We start from the raw sequence: 15,891 nt of genomic DNA, 5'->3' as shown, positions 1-15,891 counted from the left end.
CCTCTAACTCTCACCTCTAAAGTTTAGGTTAAGCCACCAACTGAAAAAAAGCTAAGGTGAGTGGGGACCCCTAAAAAATGTGGCTGCTACCAGCTTCAACCAATTATCACCACATGGAAATATCAGTCCAGTGGTGTGAGATCTGACATTTCTAAAGAAGATGCAAAACCTTAAGTGTATGTAAAATATCACCAGTATACAAACTCTTTATAATGTAAACCAAAGAAGTGGTCTGCAAGTTTGCCTCTATTCTTTTGAGTCCTCTGTGAGGTTCTTTGTTACTACAGGTGACACAAAACAGGGTTTTCTTTCGTATTTCCCCACCAAAAAGGGCAGAGAGAAAAATATTGTTTTGGGCCTGGGGATGTGGCTCAAGCAATATCACACTCGCCTGGCATGCATGCGGCCTGGGTTCGATCCTCAGCACCACATACAAACAAAGATGTTGTGTCCGCCGAGAACTAAAAAATAAATATTAAAAAAAAATTAAAAAAAAATATATATTGTTTGGCTCTGAGGTGCCAATTTCAGGCAGGTTGTGGTTCTCAGTCGAGGCCCCTGGGATGGTAGGAGGATGGGCAGTTTTGCTGTATAGTATAGCTTGGATTAGGGTGGTGCCTAGGCCTGGAAACTGTGTGTGTGTGTGTGTGTGTGTGTGTGTGTGTGTGTGTGTGTAGGGAGTTGGTAATTGAATGTTCCACAGATGGTGACGTTTATCACATTTCAAATGTCATGGAACAATTCAGACTGGTTAGCCATGTAAATGACTATTTTTAGTATCATTCAGATTCTTATTGTTTCATCCTAATATATATTCTACAATATGAAAACCAAATTTAGCTTAAAAAGGATGACAGTTATGGGTAACTACTGCCAAATGTAACACTTGAGGCTGTAATTTCAATAAACATTCATTCAATAACTATTTATTGAACATCAACTACACACTGCTCTATTTATGCTCTTTCATCTGGTCCTCCTAGTGACAAATGGTGGGATATGCTGGGGGTACAATGGGTGGCAATGAAGGCAAAGGGACTCATGTGGGCTTCAGGGTGTGCAACCTTGTCCTAATGACTTCCATGGCTTTATCAAATGATCTAACTTGCATAGCCTCATTTGGAGAATAAAACACCATGATTAGTCCTAATATTACAACTATTTTTGAAATGCATAATAAAATGAAACAGAGAGAGGTTATTATATTTATCCTGGGTCTGAACAGAAAACAATGACCAAATCAGACTGAGAATTTAATACTACTTCCTTCAATATTTTCTTACTTTCTTGAGTCTTAGCTTACATTAACTTGAATCGCCTGGAAAAAAAATCGGATTAAGTAACAACACTCAAAAATAAACATGCCAACATTTTTTCCTACTCACATTTACATCCTAACATGTTTCTGGAGGGTATGCTGTGTGTATCCTTTTCTATGACAATAAATTCAGCCTGCTGTCTATTCACTAGTTTGTATCAGCTCAGAAGTTTAATTTACACCCTAAGTAAGCAATGAAACTGCAGACATTTGACTGTGGGCTACTCATGGACGCAGACTTTTTAGATTCAGGTGACAATATTCAGCTTCAGGATGCTTGATTCTTTTCTACTGGAAATGAGTGGTAGTAGTCAGGCAACCACAAGAAGGATCAAAGGAAGAGAAATATCTCCACTGGTTCTAATATTTCTTTCCACAGTATTAATGCACATCATACTACATGACTTCTTATTTTCAATTAGTTTTTACCCAGATACAGTCTCTAAGCCTTTTACATCTTGGGACTCAAATTGCATAATCCTCTTCTTCATGATCTAATTGAGCTGAAATCATTTTCCTTGGTAATGGAGAGCTTTAGACCACTACAAAAATGCAAATGTCTTAATATCATGTAACATTCAGTGTCCCTGGGGTGAGAATTAAGACTTTAAATAGAAAAGTGACAGTAGCTCAAAAAGTTAATCCCTTTCAATTTTTATTTTTCTTTTTCATATTGAGTCTATTCAGTTATGTTATACATAAATGTAGATCATGTAGACTATCTATTGTTAGGGTTACATTCAGTTTTACATGGAAAACATTTAGAACCGTACCTGAAACATATTTAACAGGAAAATATTTTATCATCATCATCAATGTAAAGTTCCTTCTAGAACTTTCCTTCTGTTTCTTCAAGTTGTTTTGAGTTCTACTTTGCATTTGGTATTAGGACCTGTTATGGTTTGGATATGTGGTGTCCCCCTAAAAGCTCATGTTAGGCAATGCAGAAATATTCAGAGGTGAAATAGAGTACAAGAGCTATAATCTAATCAGTGGATTAATCCATTTGATAGATTCATAATTTGAATGTACTACTAGGTGGTAAATGTAGGTGGGGGGCATGGCTGGAGGAAGTAGGTCATTGGGGGCATGCCTTTGGGGATGATATTTTGTTCTCCTCTCCTGTTCTCTTCATTCCTAGCTGCCATGAGCTGAGAAGCTTTCTTCTGCCCTTCTGTCATGGTGTTCTGCCTCACCATGCATTGCCCAGAGCAATGAAATTGGCTGACCATAGACTGGACTGGACTGAACCTCTGAAACTGTGGGCTCAAAACAATTTTTTCCTCCTCTGGGTTGTTTTTGTCAGATATTTTTGTCACAGCCAGAGAAAGTTAATTAACATGGGACCTTATATGATAATACTCAAAATGGAGATTTTCCTTAAACACAAGGCTTTGGAATACTACTCTACATGAGTTTGCATTCTCCAGAGAAAGAGAACTAATTAAGACAGATAAAGATATAGACATAGGGTGGGTGTAGCTCAGCAGTAGAGTGCTTGCCTAGCATGCTCAGGGCCCTGAGTTTGATCCCCAGCAAAGAAATATATAGATACAAACTTAGATGCAGATGAGAAACTGGCTTGTCCAATTATAGAGGCTCACAAGTCTCAAGATCAGCAGTTGGCAAGCTGGAACCAGTGGTATAGTCTGCATGCTGGCAAGCTTGAGACCAGGAAAGAGACTGTTTCAGTTTGTGTCTGAGGACGGGCAGGCGGGCAGGAGAATATTTCTTCTTACTCACACGAATGTCAGTCTCTATGTTCTAATTGTCTCTATGTTCTAATTCAGGCCTTCAACTGGTTTCATATTGCTCATCTGCACTGGAGACGGCAGTAAGCTTTACTCAATAGAAACACCTTCATATCCACACCCAACAAAATGTTTGACCAAATGTCTGGGTACTCTGTGTCCCTGTCAAGTGAACACATAATATTGACCAAGATATATGCCACATCAACTTGTTTCTCTTTTCCCTTAGTCAGAGAATGAAGCTCAATGGATCTATTAGATTTTTCCAGTGTGTAAGGCACAGTAGCTTACAAAGTACTTTTATAGAAATTCATTGGTTTAAAGGAGTTAATAGCAGTTGGAAAGACAAACCAAAAACTGATTTAAAAAATGCTGTCTAAGCCAGGCATGGCGATGAATCCTGTAAATCCAGTAATTTGGGAGGCTAAGGCAGGAGGATTGCAACCTTGAAGAACTTACTGAGAACCTCAGGAACTTAGCAAGACCCTGTCTCAAAATTAAAAATGAAAAGGGCCTGGATGTAGCTCAGGGATAGCACTCCTGGGTTCAATCCCCAGTACCCAAATAGATAAATAAATAAATAATTTTTAAAATGTTGTCTAATGAGCACTCCCCAGGTGCCACTCACTGCCCACCCTTGAACAATGGCCTCTCCCCACTTCGTTGCCTGTGAATAGCTTACCATCTTTGGATGCTAAACTCCTATAAGTCCACATTCTCTCATCATCAACAGAGGTGAGAAGGGCCTGGCCATTTTATGAGGAGGAGGGGGAGGTGTCATGCAGGAAGCTGTAACAAATGAAAAGGGTAGTGGAGCCAGGAATGATTAAGCACATGGAGTGAATGGTGGAGACAAGGTAATTCTGAGAAGGGAATTAAGGTGCCTATTGGAGGAGTGTGCAATCAGGCCTCAAGGAAGGAGTGGGTCTCAGAATAAAGGACGTGGAGGCTTTCATTAAGCATGGGGAGATTACATTCTGAAATAATTGTTTGTGGATTTTCTAAATATGCCTTTCTCTGCAGCCTTTTTCCTCATCTGCAGCCGCAGGGAAACAGAAGCAAAGGCTCCTAGAAAGCAGCATCCTATGTGTGAGCCCTTTAGTGTGTGCAGCAGTTTTACCTCATCCTTTAAATCAAACTGGATCTCGACAAGAGGGCACTGATGGGTCACTGGAACTGCCGAAGGAAGATTGGGGGGGAGGAGGGGGAGGAACAAACACAGTCCTTGCACCTACAGGAGCAGGGAGCGGAACAGCAGTAGACTTGGCACGGGTCTAAGGAGGAAGCCCATGGATGTCTTATGAAAATGAGCAGAGTCACGCAGGACTAAAGAGGGCCCAACAGAACCAACTGGGAATTACCTTTCAGTGAGGACACTGGTGGTCACACTATTCCTAATACATACAGAAGAAGAAAAAAATAGTTATAGAAACAAGCATCCACTGAATTCAAAATGGGCAAATTCGGATAGTGCTTAGAAAGTACCACTGACAATTAGATTGTTAACCTGAATATAGAGTTTTGCTCATGAGGGCAGAGACTGTGTTTGAGCCCATACAAAGACTCAAGATCCCACAGACACATCTTCCGTAACCACTTCCATTCCTTTTAACCAAACCAGGCAAGTCTATTGTTTTGAAATTTCTCCGAAGATCATGACCACATGGTTGTCCTGGAAATGGGAGAAGTTACCATGTAGTGATACGATTTCACAGGTTCTGGACTGGAATGGTAGATTAGGCCTGTACGATGGATGGTTTAATAGAGAGAAAGGAATTGAGAAGTCAATTGGTTCTTTGTATACTCCTGGACCTGTACCTTCTGTGTCAGATTCCAGCCAACTGAAGGAGTTCATGGTTCCAATGATCATCCATCTATCTATTCATCCATCTATCCATTCATCCAAGACACATTTACTGAATGACTAGTGTGTTCTAGGAACTCATCTAAGAGCAGAAATTTTAATAGTGAAGAACAAAAACAAAAATCCTTGCTTTTATGGTGTGGAGAGGTAGATAAGAATATAGAGTAAACCAGCATAAAATCAGCTGATCATGGTTACATTTTACTCTTATCAGAGTAAAAGAAAAGGGGCTGGGGACGTAGCTCAGTGGTAGAGTGCTCCTGGGTTCAGTCCTGAGTACAGCTGGGTGCAGTGACATGCCTATAATCCCAGTGGCTTTGGAGGCTGAGGCAGAGGATCAAGAGTTCAAAGCCAGCCTCAGTGACTTAGCGAGGGCCTAAGCAACTCAGCAAGACCCTGTCTTTAAATAAAATATAAAAAAAGGCTGAGGATGTGACTCAGGGGTTAAGTGCCCCGGGGTTTGATCCCATTACCCACCCCCCAGCCCCCCAAAATAAACCTTAGTTTAAAAAAAAAAAGATGATCTACTTCTGGAAGATACTCAAGCTAAATACTGACCTAATTTTCTACATAGTGTTATATTCTTGTTTGGAAGCAGAGCACTAAGTCACTCCAGCAGGACTGGCAGTTTCTCTGATACTGTGTCATTTGGCACCTGATGCAGTGAGTGATTACAATTTGTGATTGTCTATGGACAAATTAAAAAAGAAATTGTCATGACCTGACTTCTTTGTGATGTAAGTCCCCAATGGCCAGGTGTCAGGGGGCTCTTTTCCACATCATGCCTCCTTCCCCATGCCCCTCGTCAGATTCACGTGGCTTTGCATCTTCATGGAAGTCAACACCCAGCCTGCTGTTACTTTAAACTAACATTAATCAAAGTAAGGCTAATCCAGGAAGAGCAGTCATGGCATTAGGGCAATTGCCAGGAGCCCGTAGCGTTGTTCTTCCCAAGACAGTGAGTGGCACACCGACTGCAGGGTTTATTCATCCCTGTGCACTCCACTCCCTGGGGCGTCTCCTGAGACCAGCAGCTCATTTTCTCAAGGGCTATCTTCAGCTCACATCCCAGCCACACTCCAATTACTGCAGTGTAATAACAGTTGGGTCTTTAGACTAAGTGGACATTTGAGATCCTCAGATAACTGGAGACAACATATCCTTCACTGTGAGAGACAACGAGTCTTCATTTAAAGCCACATTCCAGGTGTTAACAGGAAATTCCATTCGAATGCTTTTATTCTTGGAGCTAAAATAGCAAACATATTTTCCTTATCATAATTGTAGTCTCTGCTTTAGAGCAAAGTAAGAAACTGGGGCAAAACTCAGCCATCTTTACTGTAAACCGAGATCTTCTTGCTTTTAGCTAAATTATCAATGAGGAATTTTATCATTTATTTCTCATGTTCCCTGGCTATGTATCCTGAGCTATGTAAAGCACACATCTGGTCCCTTATCAACTCTTGTCACCTGTCTCCTTTCTCCCAGTTGTGAAATATTGTGTGTGTGTGTGTGTGTGTGTGTGTGTACTTGTTGGGGGATGCATGCCTGTGTGATGGGGGGACAGACCTCTGAATCAGAAGACAGTAGGTGGCCTGCCATCCCTATTGCTACAGCCCCTCAATTCCTTCATCTTTAAAAGGAGGATTTTTCTTCTTAAAAGGGCTTTTGTGGAGATTAAATGAATTGATATATGTGAAAAACAAAAACTGTCATCGCAATTGTAATACAGCAACCATCAGGAGTGCTCTTCTGGGCTCAGATCCCCAGGTGTTAGGTCAGCACGGCTCTGCACCAACTTTGGGAAAATTATTCCAAAAATGATTTTAGTTACTCCATCCGTGTGAAGGTAGGTATTAGTCGATCGTGCAGCACACTGTCAAAGAACAGCTAGCTAGCTGGTAGCTATTATGATGTATGGGGGTGGTGGGGACAGGGGACATGGGAGTGTACACAAGGCAGAGCCCAGAACCAATCACAGGAGACTACAAGCCATGCTGTGTATTTGGGACAAACATAGTGGGGTTACAGCCTCCCCTCCCCAGGGCCTGTGGCTGAATTTCGAATGGACTGAGCATCCTGCCACAGGCTCCCTTGCTGCTGCTAGCTGCCCTGCCCTTTCCTGGCCCGGGTGTGGACATGCTGGCCTTGGGTGCTCTTAAGGGCAGGCGCCAGGGCGGAGCTGGGGCATGGCTCCGTGCATAACCCCTCCCTTGGAAATGAATTCCAGTGTCTGATTGCAGACTTCATTCATCTTAACAAAGGGCTACTCTCATTTGATTTGATTAAAGTGGAAAATGGCCTCCTTAGGAATTAGGCATTTTCAGTCATAAATAAACCAGGCGCTGTGGTGGGGTGGCGCATGCCTGGAATCCCAGCTGAGGCAGAAGGATTACAAGTTCAAAGCCAGCTTTAGCAAAAGCTAAGTGCTAAGCGACTCAGTGAGACCTTGTCTCTAAATAAAATACAAAGAGGGCTGGGAATGTGGCTCAGTGGTTGAGTGGTACCAAAAAAAAAAGAACTGAGGGGGCTGGGGATGTGGCTCAAGCGGTAGCGTGCTCGTCTGGCATGCGTGCGGCTCGGGTTCGATCCTCAGCACCACATACCAACAAAGATGTTGTGTCCGCCGAGAACTAAAAAAATAAATAAGTTTTTTTAAAAAAAAAAAAAAAAAAAGAACTGAGGATGTTACTAGGTAGAGAGCACCTCTAGGTTCAACCCCTAGTACTGCAGGAAAAAAAAAATTTGATAAAGTGGTTAGGGTGAAGTTGGTGGGCAAAAGCAGAAAAGTATTTTCAAAACATAAAAGTAGTGTTGGAGGAAAAAGGAGGAGGCAGGGAAAACAGAGAGGAACTGGGAGTTCAGAGGAGGCTGCACTGGGCTGGAGCTGATTTTCCAGGATGAATAGGAGTTGGTGAGCCAAATTGACGGAAGGGTGGGGAAGAGGTCTGCCCTTGGGTGAATAGCAGGGCCTATTCAGAAATGAGGAACAGCATTATGCTTGCAAATAAATAGAGAAGGAACATAGGAGGCAGAACATTCAGAAAGATGAGCCAGGAGAGAAGAGTAAGCAGAATTAGGCCCTGGGAAGCCTCAACACCAGGCTACACAATTTGGACCTTCCTCTGGGACGGGTGGTAGTTGGAAGAAGGTGGGCCTGGCTCTCCGAACACAGTCCTGGAGAACCTAGGAATTATAGAGATAAAGCTCATCCGGCCTCCAAGGGTAAAGGAATGTCAGTAGGGCCCGTACCTGGGGAGTCTGCATTGGCCTTAACGCTGACAAGCAAAGGGTATCTTCTACATCCCAAGCTGGCTCACGTTCAGTGTTGGCTACTAACCTTTCTTTTCCAAATTTATTTCACTTTTCAAATTGACATATAATTATTGTATAGATTTATTCTTTGCCAAATTTCACTTTCCACATTGTTACAAGTACTAGGATAGATGATTTTAACATAGTGTCCTTCAAGTATTTTATTCTTTCAGGTTAAAGGGCACCTCTTTTTTTGTTTGTTTGTTTGTTTGCTTGTTTGGTGTTTGCTTTTTTCAAAGCCTACAATGGGAAGCTTTGTTTTAACTTTTATTCCCAAATATTCCTATTCACCAATCCTGATTCAATAAATAATTGATTATTATGTACCCACTGCGGCAGACAGTAGGCTAGGGTGCATATAGAGCAGGATGAATTAGGTTCCTGCCTCAAGGACCATGAAGGCCTGTGGTGATGGTGGAGGGTGAATGGTGAATGGACTCAGGGAAGGAAAGGGAAATTATAATAAAGCATGCCAAATGCCGTGGTGGGCACTATATTTGGGAGCATATAACAAGAGCGTGATCCTAGCCTGGGTGTCAGAAGAGGCTTCTCAACAGGAAGTGATATTTAAGCCGAGAGCTGGAGGATACATATGAGTGAGCCAAGCAAACAGAAGGAAGAAGAGTGTTCCAGGCAGAGGGACAGCATGAGTAAGAGTCCCAAAAGCAAGTGAGAACATGGCACATTTCAAGAATCAAACAACTCCCTGTGGTTGAAGGGGAGTCTAGGGGAGGGAGGGACCCTCTTTGAGATGAGGGGAAGGGAAAGGGATGGTGGCTGAGTCAGAGAGGGCTTTGGCATGAAGCAGCCCTTGGCTGTCTGCTATGGTATGTATGGGCCTTCAGAAGTTTTTCCTTATTTTAAATTGGAGAACAGTCACTATCAAAGAGGTTTAATGGCTTTTTAAAAATCAAACGGCTATGATTTCGGTCTGTCTTAGGTATCCTCAGAAGTAGATCATGACACTGGGTATCATCCATTTTGGGGGGAGATAAGTTTCAGTAATAGCAGCAATGAAGTGGGAAAGGGAGCAGGAAGAGGCTGTTAATAAAATGCAAGTTAGTGGGATGGGGATATAGCTCAGTTGGCAAAGTGCTTCCTTGCATGCACAAGGCCCTGGGTTCAAACCCCAACACTGCCAAAAAAAAAAAAATTCTTTAATAGATGGGCCTTTGGGGGCATTTCAGATCTAAACTATAGCAGCAGGTAGCACTGCAGGGAAACTCAACCCAGGCCTCATGTCTTATCTGAGGGGCATGAGGGATTAAAAACCTCAATTCCTGTCAGTGTTGGCTGAAGCCCACATTTGAGTGAGGAGATGTTCATTTTCTGGCACTTTTAGTCTGCCATATGGGTGGGTGAGGTGGTCCTCCAGGACAGAGAAAACCCTTGGTCAGCGGTGTGCAAGTATGGAGATACAGGCATTTGGAGAAGGAGAAGGCAGGAGGTAGGAGCCATAGATCACATTCCACCTTGGCAATAAAAAGGTCAAGGTCAGGGCTCAGGGTTCAGACACCAAAATATCTACTGTCCAGTTCTAGGGTCCAAGCATGTGTCCTGCCTCACACTGCACTGGCTGGATTTGACTTGAATTCTGCCCGACTAGGAGAAAAGAAGTGGCTTGGAGGTGGCTGGAGCCAGTAAAACCATGGAACCCTCTGGAACTCATTGCTGGGGCCTGGGCAACACCTTGAATTCCAGGTCAAACGTCGTCTTAATCGCAGCACATATTTTCCACACCTCTTTGCTTCACTCTGGGTTCTCAATACTGAAGAAAAGCACACCATTCTGAGCAGCCAAGTTGAATTAGGGAAGTAAATGAGAATCCACAAAAGAAGAGCTTTGTGAAGCACGGGGTATGGAGCAAGGTCAAGCACTTGGCCTAAAACTGTTGAATTAATTAGGGTATAGATAGTTGACTTGGGATTTGGGGGGCTTTCTGACTTATGGAATTTTTCCAGAAATGAATGAATCCTGAGTTTGGGGAATCTGATATTTAATGACACAATTTGGCAGTGAAAGAGTTAATGGTAAGATTATCTGAACAGCTATTCTCAGTAAGAGGCTATGGAATGAAGAGAAGAAAAGATCATGGCCTGGTTCTTCCTTCCCTTCTGGCTTTCTGCCCCCTTCAAACATTATTGCAGTGGCCTCAAAGGTCTCATAGTCTAGAAGACAGACACACAGATAAAGCTACATTGACGAACAAGCTGTGAAACCTGGGATAGCCCATCATCCTGCCCAGGTCTCAATTCCCTCTGGAAGGACTTGATGGACAAGATTAGTGGTTCTCAACCTCAACGGCCCTCTAGAATCCTTTGGAGCTTTGAAAGAGCACCAGTGGCCTCATAGGCCCTGCTGTCCTGGGGAAGGACTCACACACTCATATTTTTTAAATAGGTCCAAGAAGATTCTAATGTGTTTCCCAAGTTGGAAATCACTGGGCGATAAGCTTTAAGTTTTGGCAAACTCTAGAGTCCCTGCATTTTTTTTTGAAGAGACTCACTCTTTAACTCAGGAAAAGGCAGGAGGCAGGAGCCATAGATCACATTCCTTTATGCTGGACTATAAAAATATAACATGAGGGCAGGGACACTCAGTGTTAGGTGACCAATGCTGGCCAGCACTTGGATTGGAGTAAATAGCTTACCTCAAAACGATGCATAGAACACTATTCCAGAAATAACAGGTGCCCAGTTTTTTTTTCTTTCCTTTTTTTCTTTTTAAGCTCAGGAGACACACTCACAGTGCCAACAACTAATTATCATACCAAGAAAACAAAAACTGTGAGGGAGAGCAGAGGCGGGCTGGCAGCATCGCTGGGTTGTACAAATGGTGACTCACTCTTGTTCTCAGAGGCATCTTCCTAGCATCTCCCTGAGAAGCAGCCCATAGTTATTTTGCAAAGGAAGGAAGGCAGTATACCATGCTGTGGGCCTGAATGGGAAGGGATTTCTCCCCCAATCTCTGCATGCTTTGGAGGCCTCAGATCTCACCTCCCAGCGAACTTCCTCAGGAATAGAGAACCGTTGTCTTCCGAGTCCCAGTTCTGGCTTATGTGCTACACTCACGACCTCTTCTATTACATAGAAGGCAATTAAACGGGAAGCTTAGAAGCTGGCATCTTTCCTTTAAAGCAAAAGCCAGAAGCTTATGTTTTGCTAGAGACAGTCTCCTGTAAAAATAACTCTCTTATTACTGATGACAGAAGAGCCATTGGACATGTTAGCCTGGAGCCTGCCCATGCCCTTCTGAAGCCCTTTCTGTGGTACACAGCTGACAAACCTGCTCCCCAAGTGCGCCAACACCAACACAGTGACCTCACTGAGGATGAATCTATCATTCTCTGAGGGCTGACTGGTTCTTCAGAACATGCTGAGGGACAAGGTAGAGGCATGTTTAAAGCTTGTACTTTCCTTGCTGACTGTACGGCCAGGATTGCTCCATCTAATGGAAAGTCTACAAGAAGTCGCAAGAACTTCATTTTTTTTTTTTAAATTTTTCCTTTTTAGGCTGATAAATTGTCTACCTATAGGAAATAGCAGGTCTTGTTTGAAAGAACTTTAGAATGTGTAGTGACCATTGGAATCACAGAACTGAATTAACTAATAATGGATTATAAAGGGAGACATCAATTTAAAAGACAGTGGCCCACATCTGCCTGGTAAAGACTTGGGAGGGCTAAAACTTGGAATGGCTTGGCATGGTGGTGCATGCCTGTAGAGGCTGAGGAGGCCAGCCTCAGCAATTTAGCAAGGCCATAAGCAACTTAGTGAAACCTTGCCTCAAAATAAAAAATGAAAAGGTCTGGGAATGTAAGTTAAAGCACTCTTGAGCTCAATTCAGTACCAAAAAAAAAGAAAAAGAAGAAGAAGAAACTTGGAATGATGAAATTCTCCTAAACTAGCATCATAATGTATGTTGTAGGTAAGTGGAATGGCATTTAAAAAACAGAAACAAAACCAGAATACAGTTTCTCCAATAAATAGATTTAAAAATTTGAATTGTATTGTTGTATTTGAAAAGCAATATACAATCCTATGGGAAATACAGAAAATGTGAGAAGAAGATTTCAGATTTTAGAAATAACTATATTGTTATACAAAATGATGAGTGTCACAGCTTATTTTATTTTCTGCTAGCTTTGTTTTCCTTTGTGCTGCTTTTTGGTAACATACTCTGTGTATGTGTGAATACATAGTATTTAGTGGGCTGGTAAACCTGTGGAAGCCTTGACTTTTTTCATCTTTATACTGAGAATAATCATAATATTCTACTTCATAGTTTGTATTAATCAAGTTAATACAAAAAAGCAGTTAGAACATGCCTGCCACATAGTTTGTATTCTGTAAAACCCAGTTATTATTGTTTTATTACTATTATGTAATTGTGCATCTTGAGCTTCTCACTTAACCTATAATGTGCATTTTCCCATGTTAGGCTACACATAAATGTCTTTTGCTATCTGCTGACATCCATTACTCTTTATCCAAAATAAAGTAACACTAGTTTATATTTCATTACTCTTTATCCAAAATAAAGTAACACTAGTTTATATTTCATTCTATAAAATTGGGTGGATTTTTTTCTAAAGCCAGATGCCCTGACAAAAATATCATTAAAACAGATTTATTTGAATTAGTTGACAAATAAAATATAGATTATTCATTAAATGTGAATTTCAGATAAGTAGCAAAACTGTTCTTTTAGTATGAGCAGGTACCAAGTATGGCATGGGATATACTTACACCAAAGGAGTATTTGTTGTTCATCTAAAATTCAAATTAACTGAACCATCTTTATTTTTATTTGATTCATCTGGCAGCCCTATGAGTGAGAGGAGAAAAAGGTGATGTGTGGGGTATGTTTACCTCACTTCGTTGTTACTAATTTTTGAAAAAAGTTTTAATTGCTTATTAAAAATCTATTATTTGGTAAGAGGTAAACAGAAAATAAAAGTGAAAAAATAAAAAGGAAAGAAAAGGAAGACAGGTACAAAGTATTTATAGTCTCAAAAAAGTAATCTGAAGTTCCATATTAGACCTCACCAAAGTTATTTAAAAGGCATAAAACAAAGGAAGCTATTTATGAGTAGCTATTAGTTTTATGCTTTAAAAGCACTACAGGAAATTCATTCTGGTGATGATCAACACTGTGTTTTGTGGAACTATTCTAGGCTTTCTGATTTTCTGATAGAATATGCTTATGTGACAGTCCAGGCCTGAAAAGACATTTGTGAAGTTCAGCTGAGGATTATCCATAGACCAAACCAACTGGTGACAACTAATGGTGACTTCCTTGCCCTGCCCTCCTCTCTCAATCATCACAGACCAGTGGGGTTCTGATAAGGGGTTTTCTACTGGGCCTTGTGTAAGAAGAGACCTCTAGGGTCTCAAGGAATCTAAGAATACGATCCTCTTTGAGCCTAAGTGTCATTGCTTGATATTCAGTGATGCCCCAGGATTTGTATATTGAGAACTTTGAGCTGCAGGTGGAGGCAAAGGGGCCCAGAGCCTTGTCTGGAAGCTACCCTTGCAGAGGTAGTGCAATATCTTTACCCAGTTGGAACATTTACGTGGGGGTTGCTAGCTGTGGGAGCAGATAACAAGCAGGTGGGGAGTGACAGCAGTCTGTTATTCCAAGTCACTGATGCTGACTTTAGGGAATAAAAGATATCATTAGGGGCTGGGGATATGGCTCAAGCGGTAGCGTGCTCGCCTGGCATGCATGCGGCCTGGTTCGATCCTCAGCACCACATACAAACAAAGATGTTGTGTCCGTCAAAAACTAAAAAATAAATATTAGAAATTCTCTCTCCCTCAAAAAAAAAAAAAAATAAGATATCATTAGCATCTCGGAGTGGGGAAAGAAGCTTATAATCCAAGTGTATCAGGAGGCTGAGGCAGAAGGATCCCAAGTTTGTAAGACCCTGTCTCAAAATATAAAAATAAAAGGTTGGGGAATATAGCTCAGTGCTAAAGAGCCCCTGCATTCAATCCTGGTAACCCCTCCACCCCCACTCCCCAAAAAAGAGGCTTCACCAGAGTGTGAAGGATTAGAAGATGCAGGCTAGTACTGTTACATATGCCTTAGAAGATGAAAAAGACACTTGCTGAGAAACGCTTATAACTTTACGCCATCCCCACGGTTTCTCTCATTTGTTTTCACCCCAAGACATCTCTCCAAAATGCATGTCTGTCCATTTCTTCTCAAAGTGTTTCCTTGGCCTCCCATTGCCAGCTGGATCAAGGCTGGGCATGAGAATGGGCATGGTACAGGTGGCACTGGCTGCCCAGGGCCCTCCAGCTGCACCTGCTCTTTTCACTCCAGGTGCCTCTTTGCTTCCTGTTGCCTTGACATTGAACTTGCCAATGACACAGATGTCAAGTGTTACAGGACAAGATACTATTTCATGCCTTCATTACTTTGCACTTGCTATTTTCTTTGCTTTCAAGGAAGCCTGGGCCTTTCCCCTTTGCTTCTGTACTTCCCTTCCCCTAAAGGATGCCTGGTGACCACTGTTTCTTCAGAGCCAGCTCAGTGTTGGTACTGCAGGGCCCCCTCTTTCCATTCCTGGCATCTCTAGAGCTTCACGTTCTCTCCTTGGTACTATTCTGCATCCTTTTCACAAGATCAGTGGTACCAGGTTATTTGTTCTTATTCTTTATCTGTCTTCTTCCCATTCATAAGCTTGTTGAGAGCCAGGGCATTTTTGTTTGTTTGTTTGTTTGTCTGTCTATTTTCAGGCAACTAGACAGAGTCCGCTACATAGTAAGCAATCAATATTTGTTGGATGGGTGAATCCTAGAAGATACTATACAATACTCAATTCATTTTAATCTCTTCCTTTCAACTGAATTCTCTAATAAATTTTCAATTCTGAACTCTCAGATTCTGTAAGTGTAGGATGAACTTTATAAATAGTGGTATTCTTCCTAGGTTCATGGTCAGAGACCCAAAACAGGGCTATGTAGGATCATCCTAGCTCCTAGGTGGGTCTTTTACCCTACAATTTCGGTATGATTATATATGATGAATTCCCGATGTAGTCCTACTGTCAACCTCTCAAATGGTTCTGCCACAATGGGCAAGGAAAGCAGACCCACTGACGTCTGATTTTAGCCCTGTGGTGTCTCATAAAGCTGTCCATCAGATTAAGAAAGAAGTTACAAGACAAGGAGACTCAACAGAACTGAAGCTTTTCACAGAGAGTGGTAAGGTGGAAATAAGAAATCCTTTATCAGAGTAGGTATCTGTCAGAGATATCATAGTGCTCCTGTTATAAAGGACAGCTGCCACTACATTGGGTCTACATAGGTCTTTGGAACCTGCTAATTCTCTTTCAAGCCTCAGTTTGATATGAAGTCATCTTCTCTCCTTGAGAAATCCTTCCTTAGAAACAGAGGAGTGGATTGCTTGTCAGTACCCCTGAGACTTCTCTGAGTTGAAGGGGGAGTGATTCACTCAGTGTGGCATCTAGCCTCTTTGACTAATCTCTCATATAAGATGTGTAAGTGACTAATAGATGGGAAAGTTCCCTAGAGAAAGTAACTTAATTGCTTATAAGTTTCCTGAGTCTGCCTGTATGAGAATCTCTGAGATCTGCCTCAGGATAATCCAAAAATGGCTCAAAAGACTCCCTA

The 15,891-nt window shown here is 41.9% G+C and overlaps 2 long non-coding RNA genes across 8 annotated transcripts in view; one reads left to right on the top strand and one right to left on the bottom strand.

The window, feature by feature from the left end:
* The window catches only part of LOC110598610 (uncharacterized), a 92,288-nt gene that overhangs the window by 18,340 nt on the left and 58,057 nt on the right, over positions 1–15,891 (top strand). The window lies entirely within an intron of this gene.
* The window catches only part of LOC144366028 (uncharacterized), a 209,686-nt gene that overhangs the window by 173,136 nt on the left and 20,659 nt on the right, over positions 1–15,891 (bottom strand). The gene's annotated exons all lie outside the window — the stretch shown is intronic.

Source organism: Ictidomys tridecemlineatus, chromosome 8, assembly GCF_052094955.1.
Source record: "Ictidomys tridecemlineatus isolate mIctTri1 chromosome 8, mIctTri1.hap1, whole genome shotgun sequence".
In the NCBI taxonomy this organism is placed as follows: Eukaryota; Metazoa; Chordata; class Mammalia; order Rodentia; family Sciuridae; genus Ictidomys; species Ictidomys tridecemlineatus.
This window is presented reverse-complemented; position numbering and strand designations above follow the sequence as displayed.